The sequence below is a fragment of the Plecotus auritus genome (genome assembly GCF_963455305.1).
Source record: "Plecotus auritus genome assembly, chromosome: 7".
NCBI classification, from domain to species: Eukaryota; Metazoa; Chordata; class Mammalia; order Chiroptera; family Vespertilionidae; genus Plecotus; species Plecotus auritus.
Genome location: NC_137774.1, coordinates 122,538,556 through 122,552,577, shown reverse-complemented (window position 1 = coordinate 122,552,577; position 14,022 = coordinate 122,538,556). Strand labels below are relative to the sequence as shown.

The 14,022-nt window shown below is 44.8% G+C and overlaps 1 protein-coding gene across 7 annotated transcripts in view; it reads right to left on the bottom strand.

Moving 5' to 3' along the window:
- Positions 1-14,022, bottom strand: part of ARB2A (ARB2 cotranscriptional regulator A) — a 415,332-nt gene that overhangs the window by 381,396 nt on the left and 19,914 nt on the right. The window lies entirely within an intron of this gene.

Here is a 14,022-nt window from a genome sequence, read left to right as displayed (position 1 = left end):
ACATGTCCACACCAAAACTTATACGCAAATGTTCATAATTACCAAAAGTAGAATGGTTTCTATCTGAAGTGATGAGTCCAGTAATCCTAGAGATACATTTGCATTGTAGTGTCCCTCTATGTATTAAATGGTGCTCTCTCACCATCTCTTCTTCTCTATAGCTATAATGCTAAAGGTCAAGACACAGTCTCAAAAGGGAGGAGGCTTGATCATCTCACTCACTCTTCTCTTTTCCTTCCATGAAATAGTTGTGATAAGTGGTTTCAGGCAGACTCACTTAAAGTACTCTATATTCAAGTGTCCCTACCATCCTGCTCACCAGAGCGAGGCTGGCAACCACCTAGGCTTGTTCTACCTAGACATTAGGAGCAAACACATTATTTCCTGGGTATACAAGGTGAACATTATATGTAAAGTTTTTGGAAATCAAAGACTTCAATTCTAATCTGTTCTAGTTCTTTGCATTGAACTAGAACAGGTTAGAGTTCTAGTTCAGGGATTCTGTGTCAATGGTAATTTGCCTCCCTGGCCTATCATTATCACTTGTATACATCTTCCAATGAAAATCTGGTCAGAAGTACTGATTCATTTGGTCACGATTTAATTAATTCCTTGGCCACATACCATCTAATAGTACCCCACTTTTAACCAATTTCTTACAAGGGTTAAAATATGCAATAACTGCTTTATTATTATTATTTTGATTATTTCAACTGATCCCACACATTGTACTTATTAGTTCAAAGTGAGAAACTTACCATTTACTATAGAAAAAAAATGAAGAAAAACTTGAGCATATAATCAGCAATTTACTCTTAAGCCCAGAAAGTTATACTAGTAACACCAGCAATAAAGCTTAAAGACAAAGTTAAGCTTTATGAAGACCACAGTATATTGCACATAAGTCATTTAAGCTCCACTCATATCCAATGTTTACTGATTGTGCACTCCTTATTGTTTATTTAAGGGGAAAATCTGTGGAGCCTGACTTTACCTAAATATGTTAACAACTGAGAATGTTATTTAAGTGCCTTCAGAATGAATTTCTTTTTGGTTTCTAGAATTTCCCAATTCTTCATGAAAAGATAGTGCTTTCTAGAATTTCATATTTGTACCAATATTTCAACAATACCCACATCCTGGGACTAACAGGAGATGAACTCAGAAAGATTTGAGGAGGCTCTATATTGCTGTGATATTGCAATTATCTGATGTTAAAAAGAGAGAATTAGGAATCTGAAACTTCAAGGAAACTGTTTAAGCTACCATATTAGTTACAGTGGTTATTTACTTTATTCAGAAAACAATACACACAATTCATACCTTGCCTAAATTAACAAAGGATTTGAGGCAGCAAAATCTCTTATTTCAAAAGCAAAGAGCTCTGAACCCTCCTGGCCCACAAAATAGTTTTTCAGCACAGAAGACAACCATCACTTAGCCAAACGATTAATTACAGGAAATTAACTCTATGGTACTGCAGTTGTCAGCACAAGGACACTTTGTGAAACATTAAGCCGTTTATGTTACTAGATCTAAGCTTAAACACACTATGCCAAATAGCTCTTGTTACTACTGTCTACATAAGCACACGGTGGTAGAATCCCTTCCTATGGCCATGAGTCAAGAATTTTACAACTAGACTTCACTTCAAAGTCCCCAGAGAGACCCATCTGTTGACAATAAACCCAGAAAATAGTACATTACAAAATTAAAATTTTTATAAATTAAATTAACATAAAGGAAAAAAACATAATAACATCCGTATTTGCAGAATAAGTATTTGATAAAACATGATACTCAACTTTGATACTCATTTTTGGAAGAGTAGTCATAGCTAACTAGGAATAAAAAGGAAAATCCTTAACATGATAGAGGGTTCAAAAAAAAATACAGTAACACAACTCTTCTTGGTAATATATTAAAAAGATTCTCTTTAAAATCAGGTACCAGAAAAGAATGCCCATCATTATCACTTTACTATTAACCACTTCTAGTCAAAGTTGTTCTGGAGGTTAAAGTCAGTATAAGATAAGGAAAAATAAATTAAAATGTATAAAAATTGAAAATACAAAAACAAAGTTATTATTTGAAGATGATATGACTAAAACAATATCAACAACAAAACAAGAAAAATGAAAAAAGAAGATTTTCTAGAATTAAAAAAAATAAGAAAAATCTCTAACTACATTAGGAATAAAAAGAGAATTTAGTGTATTTATAATGAAGTGTATTTATAAATACCAGCAACTATAAGTCATAAAACAAGTTTTTAAAAGGATAATTTATAATAACAAAAAATAAAATTTACATAGTAAGAATAAGTCTAATAAAAAGATAAGTTAAACCTTTAAGCAGAATATGACAAAATGTTACTGAAAGACATTAAAGATGCATAAATACATAGATATACCACATTCATGGATAGAAACATTCAATACTGTGAATATAACAATTTCCTCTAGTTGATAAATGGAGTCAATGCAATTCCACTCAAACCCAACTTTTTTTTCCCCCACAAAAACTTGAAAAGCTATTAAAGAAGATGCTATGGAAGAAGAATGGCCAAGAATAGCTAAGACACTCCTAAAGAAAAATAATATGATAGGAAGACTTGTTTTACTAAATATGACAGTAATTAAGACACTATGTCATTAGTATTGGAATAAACAAACTGACTAATAGAATAGAATGAAATTCCAAAACAAATCCACATAACAGATTAATATGACACAGACAACACTGACATAATGCTGGGGAAAAGATGGACTTTTCAATAACTGGGACAACTGCTTAACTACATAGGTAAAAAATTAAATACCTACCTCTCTCCATATACTGACATTATATGGTGGCAGCAGTGGGATGGATTAAGGACATAAATGTGAAAATCAAAACTTTAAACTTTTCAGGAGAAAATATAAGAGACTACTGTTTTAATGTTGGGGCAGGGAATAAAACTGTAATGAGCTATTATTTTACACTCACCAGAATAGACAAGATTAAAGAGCCTGACAATGCCAAAAGTTAAGAAGAATGAAGTAGAATGGAGATTCTGATTCACATTGCTCATCAAAATATAAATTAGTACAACCACTTTGGAAAAATTGGCATGAGATCTCCAAGTTAAACGTTTTTATAATCTTCAACCCAACAATCTCACATCTTGGTCCACTACCCGGTATTGTACATATACATCTGAAGACAGATATAAAAAACGTTTACAAAATGTTCACATCATCAAAGAGCCAGTTTATTTATTATTTACTAGAGGCCCGGTGCACGAAATTCATGCACGGGGGAGCGGGGGTGTCCCTCAGCCCAGCCTGTACCCTCTCCAATCTGGGATCCCTCTCACAATCCAGGACTGCTGGCTCCCAACTGCTCGCCTGCCTGCCTTCCTGGTTGACCCTAACCGCTTATGCCTGCCAGCCTCATCACCCCCTAACCACACCCCTGCCAGCCTGATTCATGCCTAACTGCTCCCCTGCCAGCCTGTTTGCCCCTAACTGCCCTCCCCTGCAGGCCTGGTCACCCCTAACTGCCCTCCCCTGCAGGCCTGGTACCCCCCAACTGCTCTCCCCTGCACGCCTGGGTTCCCCCCGCCAACTGCCCTCCCCTGCAGGCCTGGTCCCCCCCAACTTTCCTCCTCTGCCAGCATGGTCACCCCTAACTGCCCTCCCCTGCATGCTTGATTGCCCCCAACTGCCCTCCCTTGCAGGCCTGGTCCCTCCCAACTGCCCTCCCTTGCTGGCCATCTTGTGATGGCCATCTTGTGTCCACATGGGGGCAGGATCTTTGACCACATAGGGGCAGCCATCTGGTGTGTTGGAGTGATGGTCAATCTGCGTATTACTCTTTTATTATATAGGATAGAGGCCTGGTACATGGGTGGGGGCCAGCTGGTTGCCCTGAAAGGTGTCCCAGGTCAGGATGGAGGTTCCCTTGGGGCGTGAGGTGGCCTGGGCGAGGGGTCTGTGGTGGTTTGCAGGCTGGCCACGCCCCCTGGCGACCCAAGCGGAGGCCCTGGTATCTGGAGTTTATTTATCTTCTATAATTGAAACTTTGTAGCCTGGAGCGGAGCCAAGCCTTCTGCTTGCTCCATGGTGGCAGCCATTTTGGGGGGATTTATGTATCTTCTATAATTGAAACATTGTAGCCTTAAGCGGAGGCCTGGGCCGGCCAGGGTGTGTGGAAAGCTTGGCTTCCTCCATCACCGGGGGCAACCCTAGCCTCCTGCTCTCTCCAGCTCTGTGGCTGCCACCATTTCTGTTTGTTTTATGTATCTTCTATCATTGAAACTTTGTAGCCTTGAGTGGAGGCCTAGGCCAGCAAGGGCAGGCGGAAAGCTTGGCTTCCTCCATGGCCAGGGAAACCCAAGCCTCCCTCCTGCTCTCTGTGGCCATAGCCACCTTGGTTGGGTTTATTTGCTTATTCGCTCCTGATTGGCTGGTGGGCGTGGCTGGTGGACGTGGCTGGTGGGTGTAGCGGAGTGATGGTTAATTTGCATATTACTCTTTTATTATATAGGATAGCTGCATAACAGGTTACCTCAAAATATATTTGCCAAAAACAATAAACATTTATAACCTCTCAGTTTCTGTGAATTATAAATTTGGAAGCAGCTAAGTAGGGAGGTTCTGGCTCAGGTTCAGGAGATTGTAGTCAAGAGATATTGACAAGATCTACAATCATGTGAAGGCTTGATTGGAGCTACAGATGGCTCACTCATACAGATGAATTATTGGTAATATTGTTGCTAGAAGACTCAGTACCTCCGCACAGGAGCTTCTTCATAGGTCTGCTTGAGTATCACCATGACATGGCTTCTGGCTTTCTCCATATAGATAGAACCAGGAAAGCCACAAAAGTTTCATCATCACTTTCTCAATACTCTACTGACACAGAGGGCAACCCTACTCAATGTAGGAGGGAGTCTACACAAAGGCATAATATTAAGAAGCATAGATCATTGGGGGCCATCTTAGTGTCTGGCTATTATACCTAGAAAAGGTTGGTTTCTAATTGTAGAAGGGTATATATACTATAGTATATTAATAGAGATTAAGAGTAATAGCTGTGAAAAGGAATGAACCAGAACTGCACTAAAAAACATGGACGAATTTTCCCAAAACAATATTGAATAAATAACCAAGTCTCAGAGACTACATATAGTATAATACCATTTATATAGGGTTCATAAACAAACTAAACTAAAACAATTTATTAGTATCACAATTTAGGTGATGAAATTATAAGAAAAATCAAGAGAAAAAAAACAAAATTCAGAAGAGTGGTTACCTCTGGGAAGGTGAGAGGGGCATGAGATGGGGAAAAACACACAGGTCAATGCAAGTTAGTGATAGTGTTTTGAGTCACAGATGAAGTGGTGAATTTAGTTGTTTATTATATAATTACTAGAGGTCTGGTGCATGAATCTGTACACGGTTAGGGTCCCTCAGCCTGGCCGGCGATCGAGGTCTATGGGGCGGCTGGCTGACCGGGGGGAAGGGATTCTGAGAGGTTGGCCAGCCAGCCCCCTCAATCGAGGCCGATGGGGGGGGGGGTGGGCTGGGGGGGAGGAGCCACGGGAGGTTGGCTGGCCAGGGAGTGGGACCGCAGGAGTTTGACTGGCCAGCAGGGGTGAGGGGCCGTGGGAGGTTGGTGGCGGGGTAGAGGAGAGGCCGTGAGAGGTTGGCCAGCCAGGGGAAGGGGCTGTGGGAGGTTGGCTGTGGGAGTGCACTGACCACCAGAGGAAAGCTCCTGCGTTGAACATTTGCCCTCGGTGGTTAATGCATGTCATAGCGACTGGTCAACCGGTCATTCCGGTCATTCAGTCATAACGGTCGCTTAGTCTTTTATATATATATACTAGAGGCCCGGTGCACAGATTCGTGCACCAGTGTGGTCCCTCAGCCTGGCCTGCGCCCTCTTGCAATCCGGGACCCCTCGGGGGATGTAGTAGTGCACAAAGCGGCAGGCAGCTGGGGAGGAGCCCAGGTCGGGTGCCACTCCCACTCATCCCGCTCATTCTGGCCCCACTGTGCCTGCTGCCGCTGCAGTTTGGTAACACGCTGCCGTGGAGGCAGCAACGCTCGCCAGCCACGAGCCCAGCATCTGGCGCCCTTCAGTCAGCTGATTGGAACTTCCACTGTGGGAGCTCAATGACCACCAGGGGGCAGCTCCTGCGTTGAGTGTCTGCCCCTGGTGGTCATTGCACATCATAGCAACCAGTCAAACGGTCATTTGGTCGCTTAGGCTTTTATATATATAGATAGACTAGAGGTCCAGTGCATGAAATTCATGCATGGGTACGGTCCCTAGGCCTGGCTGGTGATTGAAGCATGTCTGGCATGGAAGGGCAGGTCCCAGCTGACCTCTGGGCCCTGGGCAGCAGCTGGGCCCCTAGGTCCCCACTTTCCCCCCTCTGCCTGACTCACGGCGCTCGAGTCCCCACGCAGAGATGTGGTAAGGACAGCTAGACACCATGGGCCGGGGTGCAGCATGGGCCTCTGGGTCACCTAGCGGTGCCGGGCGGCAGCACACTCTCTCCCAGCCGGCCTCGGCAGACCAGCTCCTGCACGAACCCATGGTGAGCCCAACCGGCCCCTGCGGTCTCGGAAGCCCATTGGGACCGGCAGCACCTCCACTGCGGTCCACTGCCAGTGCCTCATCGCCGACACCCACCATGTTCTGCGCCACCCCCTGATGGTCAGCGCACATCATAGCAAGTAGTCAAACTCCTAGTTGAGGGGACAATATGCATATTAGGCTTTTATTATATAGGATATGTTCGGATATGTTCCATTGATTTCAGAGAGGAAGGGAGAGGGAGAGAGAGAGAGAAACATCAATGATGAGAGAGAATCATGGATCGGCTGCCTCCTGCACACCCTACACTGGGGATCAAGACCACAACCTGGGCACGTGCCCTGACAGGGCGTCAAATTTTGACCTCCTGAGTCACAGGTCTACTTTCAACCACTTAGCCACGCCCACCGGGCTCTTGTTCTTATTTTAAAGGAGAGAGAATTAACACTCCAGAGGGCAACTTGCCTGAAATAGCCAAGTTTTGCAGTGACAGAGTCAGAGGGAGGGAGAGGGTTAATGGGTTCATCCAGGGGGGCATGTGGACAGACACTGTCTCTGGCTCTTCAAGCAGCATTTCCTCGAGGCCCTAAGATTCCCCACATGACCCACCACCCTCCCTATCTGCCATCAGAGCTGAGGAGAGTGGAGGATGGGAAGGTCCATCTGTGGTTCACCTGGGAGGGAGATGGAAGGGGGAGGGAAGAGCAGAGCTGGGAGCACCACAGACCCCGGGTGGGAGTTAGAGGCAGTGATCTGGATGCTGATCGCCCTGTCCCAGCATCTCAGGAGTGTTTCTTTCTCCAGAAGCACTGCAAGCATTGCCTTAGGCTGCGGGACTTGGGGCTGCTCTCCGCCGTTCTGTTCTGTGGTACGGGATCCTCTCTGTCCTGGAAACTGGAGTCGGGGATTGGAGTCGGACCACCTGGACAAGCCCTTTGCATTGGACCCTGAGACCTTTTGTGTCACACGTGACCTGGTTCTGGGCACAGCTGATCTGTGTGACCAAAGGGGGCTTCATTTTCCTAGTTTTCAACGTTTGCTTTCCATAATACCGTACATTCTGTTTTGTTGTTTTTTATACCAAAAATAAAACCATTTGCTTGTTTCCAGTAAGTACTTGTCATCATGAAGAGAGTTTGGGCAGTGGGGGGCCGGGATTAGGGCAGCCAGCCAGGAATGACCCTCCTCCTGGACCTCAGGGTGGGAGGCTGGTCGTGAACATTCCATGTCCCTCATGTGGAGCTCAAACTAAGATCTGGGTTTTACGGTCAGACCCTCAAAACAGACGGCCCCCTGCCAGCAGCTGCCAGAGACCCTGCCTTTCTATGGCTGAGCAGAGCATGGGGCCTCCTCCCCACCCACATCATTCCTTACACTCTGGCTTCCCTCCAGTATACCCCAAAGCCACCACCTCGGCTGCCACAGTTTCCACTGTCTCCGCATCGCCCTTGGGGAGGGTGCTGTCGCCTCCTGCTGTCTCCCTGCTTTCTCATGCTCCTGACACAGAAGCCAGCGGGTCCTCACCTACAGCCCCAGTGCCTCTGCCTGCACTCAGGGGATGCCAGGTTCTCATGGGCCCTCAATCCTTGCAGGATGTGCCTCCTGACCCAGCTTTGACCCCCTTCCATTCGACTTCTTGCTCATCCTGCTGCCCCTCCATAGGCTGTCCCCTCTGCCCGATGCCCTTCTCCAGACGTCTGCCTGGCTCTCCTCCATCAGTCCAGTTTCCCTCAGCAAGCCTCCCTTTGCCCCTCCCTCGCGGAGAACCTATGTGGTTTCATTCCCATGTTTTCATAGCTGCACCTCATGTCTGTCCGAGGCTGTTTCCTCCCCGCACCCCTGTCCTCTCCTGGTGGAACGCACGCTCTGTAGGACAGGGCAGCTGGCTTCCTGCTGCTCTGCGGTCACCAGGGCATTGCCTAGGACACAGCGGGTGCTCAGTCAGTTATACAGGTTGAGTAAGATGCTCAGGCAGTGGTGTTAGGTGTAAAGGCCATTGGAAGGCAGACTACTTGGAGCTGAGGGCCGGTGAGCTCTCCGCACAGCGCTCAGGGCAGGGCCTTGGGAGCCATTTTGTCTTTTCTTGCAAGAAGGCAGGAGGAAGAGAATGAAAAAGGAGCAGTGTGTGTTTTCCCGCAACTACTTAAAAGCTGATAATCTCATTCCATTCTGAAAGCTATGAATAGAAACCCTTAGATCAGTGGTTCTCAACCTTTCTAATGCCGCGACCCTTTAATAGAGTTCCTCATGTTGTGGTGACACTCAACCATAAAATTATTTTCGTTGCTACTTCATAACTGTAATTTTGCTACTGTTAATGAATCGTAATGTAAATATCTGTGTTTTCCAATGGTCTTAGGCGACTCTGCTAGCAGTTCTCAACCTGTGGCAAGGTACATGCTCGTGACCCACAGGTTGAAAACTGCTAGCAGGGTTGCCTAAGACCATCAGAAAACACAGATATTTACATTACAATTCATTAACAGTAGCAAAATTACAGTTATGAAGTAGCAACAAAAATAATTTTATGGTTGTGGGTCGCGACCCACAGGTTGAGAACTGCTAGCAGGGTCGCCAAAGACCATCAGAAAACACAGATATTTACGATTCATAAAAGTAGCAAAATTATAGTTATGAAGTAGCAACGAAAATAATTTTATGGTTGTGGGTCACCACAACATGAGGAACTGTATTAAAGGGTCCTGGCATTAGAAAGGTAGAGAACCACTGTCTTAGATCAACCCTGAGGCAGGTTCTGGGATCATCTGAGATTCTGTGGAGATTCCTTGGGGCATTTTTCTCCAAACATAATGTTAAGAGTCCAGTTCCAGCTATTTAGTCAGAAATTTTGGGTGCTGATGATAAATAAGCCCTAGTGGAGGAAGAAGGTATAAAAAACAAGGTGGGGGGTGAGTGCCGGAAGCCAATTCCAGCATGTCATAATTACAAGAATTTCATCAAAAGGTTGATGAAACTTGGGAACTCAACAAGGGCTGAGTCACATATGTAATCACCTGTTGGAATGGTTGAAAGGCACTTCCCCCAAACCTGAATAGGATTGTTGTTTGCTGCCAGACAGCTCAGGGCATCTTAATCTACATGTTATTGCCTCCTGTTGGCTAAATACCTGAACAGTTGTAGGCTATTCCCCATCTAACAATGCTTCTGTAAACCCTACCCTTTGAAGTTTATGTCTCCACCTTGCCTTAGGACAAATTGTGTTAATAAAAGGCAAGGGTCCTGAGACAAGGAGAACTTTAGCTCCTTTAGCTGAAGCTCCTCTGACTCCCAATGCCTTTCAAAATTATCTTTTGTCTTTGGACTCGTATTTAATCTACGCACAGCCTTTCTCCAGATTGCTGAACGCTTTGTGATGCTGGAACAAGAACCCCGGCAGATGAGGGGGTAAGAGATCAACCAAGGGACTTGTATGCATGCATATGAGCATAACCAAGGGACACAGATGGGTGGGGTGTGGGGGGAGGGCACATGCTTGGGGGAACTGCAGGAAAAGGTCAATGGGGGGAGGAAAAGGAGACTTATGTAATACTTTAAACAACAAAGAATTTAAATTAAAAAAGAAATTAAAGGATTAAAGGGGAAAAGTAAATTAATAAAATACATCAGTTTATGTGAACAAAATATTTTTTTAAAATAATTAGTACTGAGTTAATTTCAGAACAATTATATGTCAATAAAATATGGTATTGCTAAAAGTCAATTGATTTCTTGCCTGTTTTGAAATGGAACTATTTTTTTAAATATATTTTATTTATTTTTTACAGAGAGGAAGGGAGAGGAATAGAGAGTTAGAAACATCGATAAGAAACATCGATTCAGCTGCTTCCTGCACACCCCCCTACTGGGGATGTGCCCGCAACAAAGGTACATGCCCTTGACCAGAATCGAACCCAGGACCCTTGAGTCTGCAGGCCGACACTGTATCCACTGAGCCAAACTGGCTAGGGCAGAACTATTATTTTGAAAAAAAATTATTTCCTCAAAATCTTTTGCACCAGCTATTATAAAAGACAAACTGTAAATGATTTTTAAAATTGGTATTAAAAAAATAATAATGCAAAAACCCTAAACAAAATACTAGCAAATCAAATACAACAGTACATCAAAAAAATAATACATCATGATCAAGTGGGGTTCATTGCAGGGGCACAAGGATGGTTCAACACAAATCAATCAATGTAATACACCACATTAACAAAAGGATAAAAATCATATGATCATATCAACAGATGCAGAAAAAACATTTGATAAGATACAACATGCATTTATGATTAAAACACTCAATAAAATAGGAATAGAAGTACCTCAACATAATATAGGCCATAGCATCTTCTATATAATAAAAACACAGTGGTTGTGACACCATAATGACCAAAGACTAGTCAATAGTGGGTGCATTGAGCACCTCTCAGTCTTTCCCCCACCCCTGGCCTGTGAGCAGCGGCTCTCGCAGCAGGTGGGGCAGGGCGGAGAGCTATGAGTGGCGGAGGGCGGGGCAGCAAGCTACTAGCGGCAAAGAGCTACGAGCGGCGGAGGGCTACGTGCGGTGGAGGGCTACGAGCAGCGGAGGGCTACGAGCGGCGGAGGGCTACGAGCGGCGGAGGGCTACGAGCGGCGGAGGGCTACGAGCAGCGGAGGGTGGAGCGCGAGCTACGAGTGGCGATAGGCGGGGCAGCCAGCTGAAGCAAGCGGAAGTGAGCTACTCGCGCATGATTTCATGTGCATTGGGCCTCTAGTCTATATAATAAAAGCCTAAGCAACCTTTACGGCAGAACAACCAGTCGCTATGATGTTCACTGATCACCAGGGGGCAGAAACTCAACACAAGAGCTGCCCCCTGGTGGTCAGTGCACTCCCACAAGGGGAGCGCCCCTCAGCCAGAAGCCAGGCTTACGGCTGGCAAGCGCAGCGGCAGTGGCGGGAGCCTCTCCTGCCTCCAAGACAGCACTAAGGAGCAGCGAGCCGAGCGGTAAGGAGCCAGCAGGCGGGCGGTAAGGAGCAAGGGGTCCCGGATTATGAGAGGGCACAGGCTGGACTAAGGGAACCCCCCCCCGCCCCAAGTGCACAAATTTCGTCCACCGGGCCTCAAGTATATAATAAACCCACAGCCAATATTATACTCAATGGCAAAAAAACTGAAAGCTTTTCCTCTAAAATTAGGAACAAGTCAAGGATGCCCACTCTCACCACTCTTACTCAACATAGTGCTGGAAGTCCTAGCCAGAGCATTAAGGCAAAAGAAATAAGTAAAACGCATTCAAATTGGGAAGGAAGAAGTAAAAGTGTCACTTTTTGCAGATGACATGATTCTGTACAGAGAAAACCTTTAAAGATTCCACTGCAAAACTATTAGAAACAATAAACAAATACAGCAAAGTTCCAGGATATAAGATCAATGTACATAAATCCACTGCCTTCCTGTGTATACTAACAACAAAACTTCAAGAAAAAACATTTCTTTTGCAATTGCAACCAAAAGAATAAAATACCTAGGAATAAACTTAACAAGGGAAGACATCAAAGACCTATATACTGAAAACTACAAAGCTTCATTAAAAGAGATTGAAGAAGACACAACAAAATGAAAAAATAACCCACGTTTATGTGTTGGAAGAATCAAATAGTTAAAATGGCCATATTACCTGAAGCAATATACAGATTTAATGCAATCCCCATCAAATCCTGTTGGGGAGCACACGAAACTTGGTTGGAAAGTTTGCAAGGAGGACATTCTGATAAAGGGGAAGTGTGTGGAAGGCCGCCTGTTTATCAGAATTCTGACTTAGGGGAGACTTAGGGGAGTGTTGAAGGTGGTGCCCCTAATTATTCCTTGACCTTTCCAAACAAGACTGTGTATATGCAGACCCCCGGGTGCTTACTGGAATCCTTATGCTTAATTCCTGGATGCCCTTGCCTAGAGGACAATGTAAACATATGTGTCCCCCCAAGATTATTCACCCTACTGATTGTATCTAAAAATAAAAATTCGAATAAAAGCCTAATGAGGCAGGCAATCGAGATTGCCTGTTCACCATCAGCCAGGCTGTCCCTTAGCCCTCTCCCTCACAGTGAAACTGTGTCAGAGTAATCTGTTCATCCGTAGTTCAGTGGTTGCTGGTCAGCCCTGGCAAAATCCCAATGTCATTTTTTAAAGAAATATAACAAAATATCATGAGATATGTATAGAACCACAAAAGACCCCGAATAGCCAAAGTGATTATGAGAAAAAAGAACACAGCCAGAGGTATTACACTACCTGACTTCAAATTATACTACAGAGCTATGATAATCAAAACAGCATGGTATTGGCAGAAAAACAGACACACAGATCAATGGAACAAAATTGAGAGTCCATATATAAAGCCACATGTATATGTGCAGATAATTTTCTATGGGACTATATAAAACTCAAAAGATTTGCACAGCAAATGTAACCAACAACCGAATGGGAGATGATATTTGCAAACAATAGCTCCAACGAAGGTTTAATATCCAAAATATATAAAGAACTCATAAAACTCAACACCAAACAAACAACCCAATCAAAAAATGGGTAGAGGACCTAAACAGACACCTCTCCCAAGAAGACAAACAAATCACCAACAATGAAAAGATGCTCAACTTCACTACCTATTAGGGAAATGCAAATCAAAACTACAATGAGACACCACCTCACACCTGTTAGAGCAGCTATTATCAACAAGATATCCTATCTAATAAAAGAGTAATATGCAAATTAACCATCACTCCGCTACATCCACAAGCCACATCCACCAGCCAATCAGGAGGGAATATGCAAATAAACCCAACCAAGATGGCTACCACCACAGACAGCAGGAGGGAGGCATGGGTTTCCCCGGCAATGGAGGAAGCCAAGCTTTCCGCCTGCTCTTGCTGGCCTAGGCCTCCACTCAATGCTACAAAGTTTCAATGATAGAAGATACATAAACCCAAACAGAAATGGCGGCAGCCATGGAGCTGGAAAGAGCAGGAGGCTAGGGTTGCCCGCGGCGATGAAGAAAGCCAAGCTTCTGCAGCCCTGGCCGGCCCAGGCCTCCGCTTAAGACTACAAAGTTTCAATTATAGAAGATACATAAGTCCCAACAGAAATGGCTGCTGCCACGAAGCAAGCAGAAGGCTTGGTTCCACTACAGGCTACAAAGTTTCAATTGTAGAAGATAAACAAACCCCAGATACCAGGGCCTCCGCTTGGGTTGCCAGGGGGCGTGGCCGGCCTGCAAACCACCACAAGCCCCTCACCAGGCCGCCCCACGCCCCAAGGGAACCCCCACCCTGATCCAGGACACCCTTCAGGGCAAACCAGCTGGCCCCCACCCGTGCACCAGGCCTCTATCCTATCTAATAAAAGAGTAATATACAGATTGACCATCACTCCAACACACAAGATGG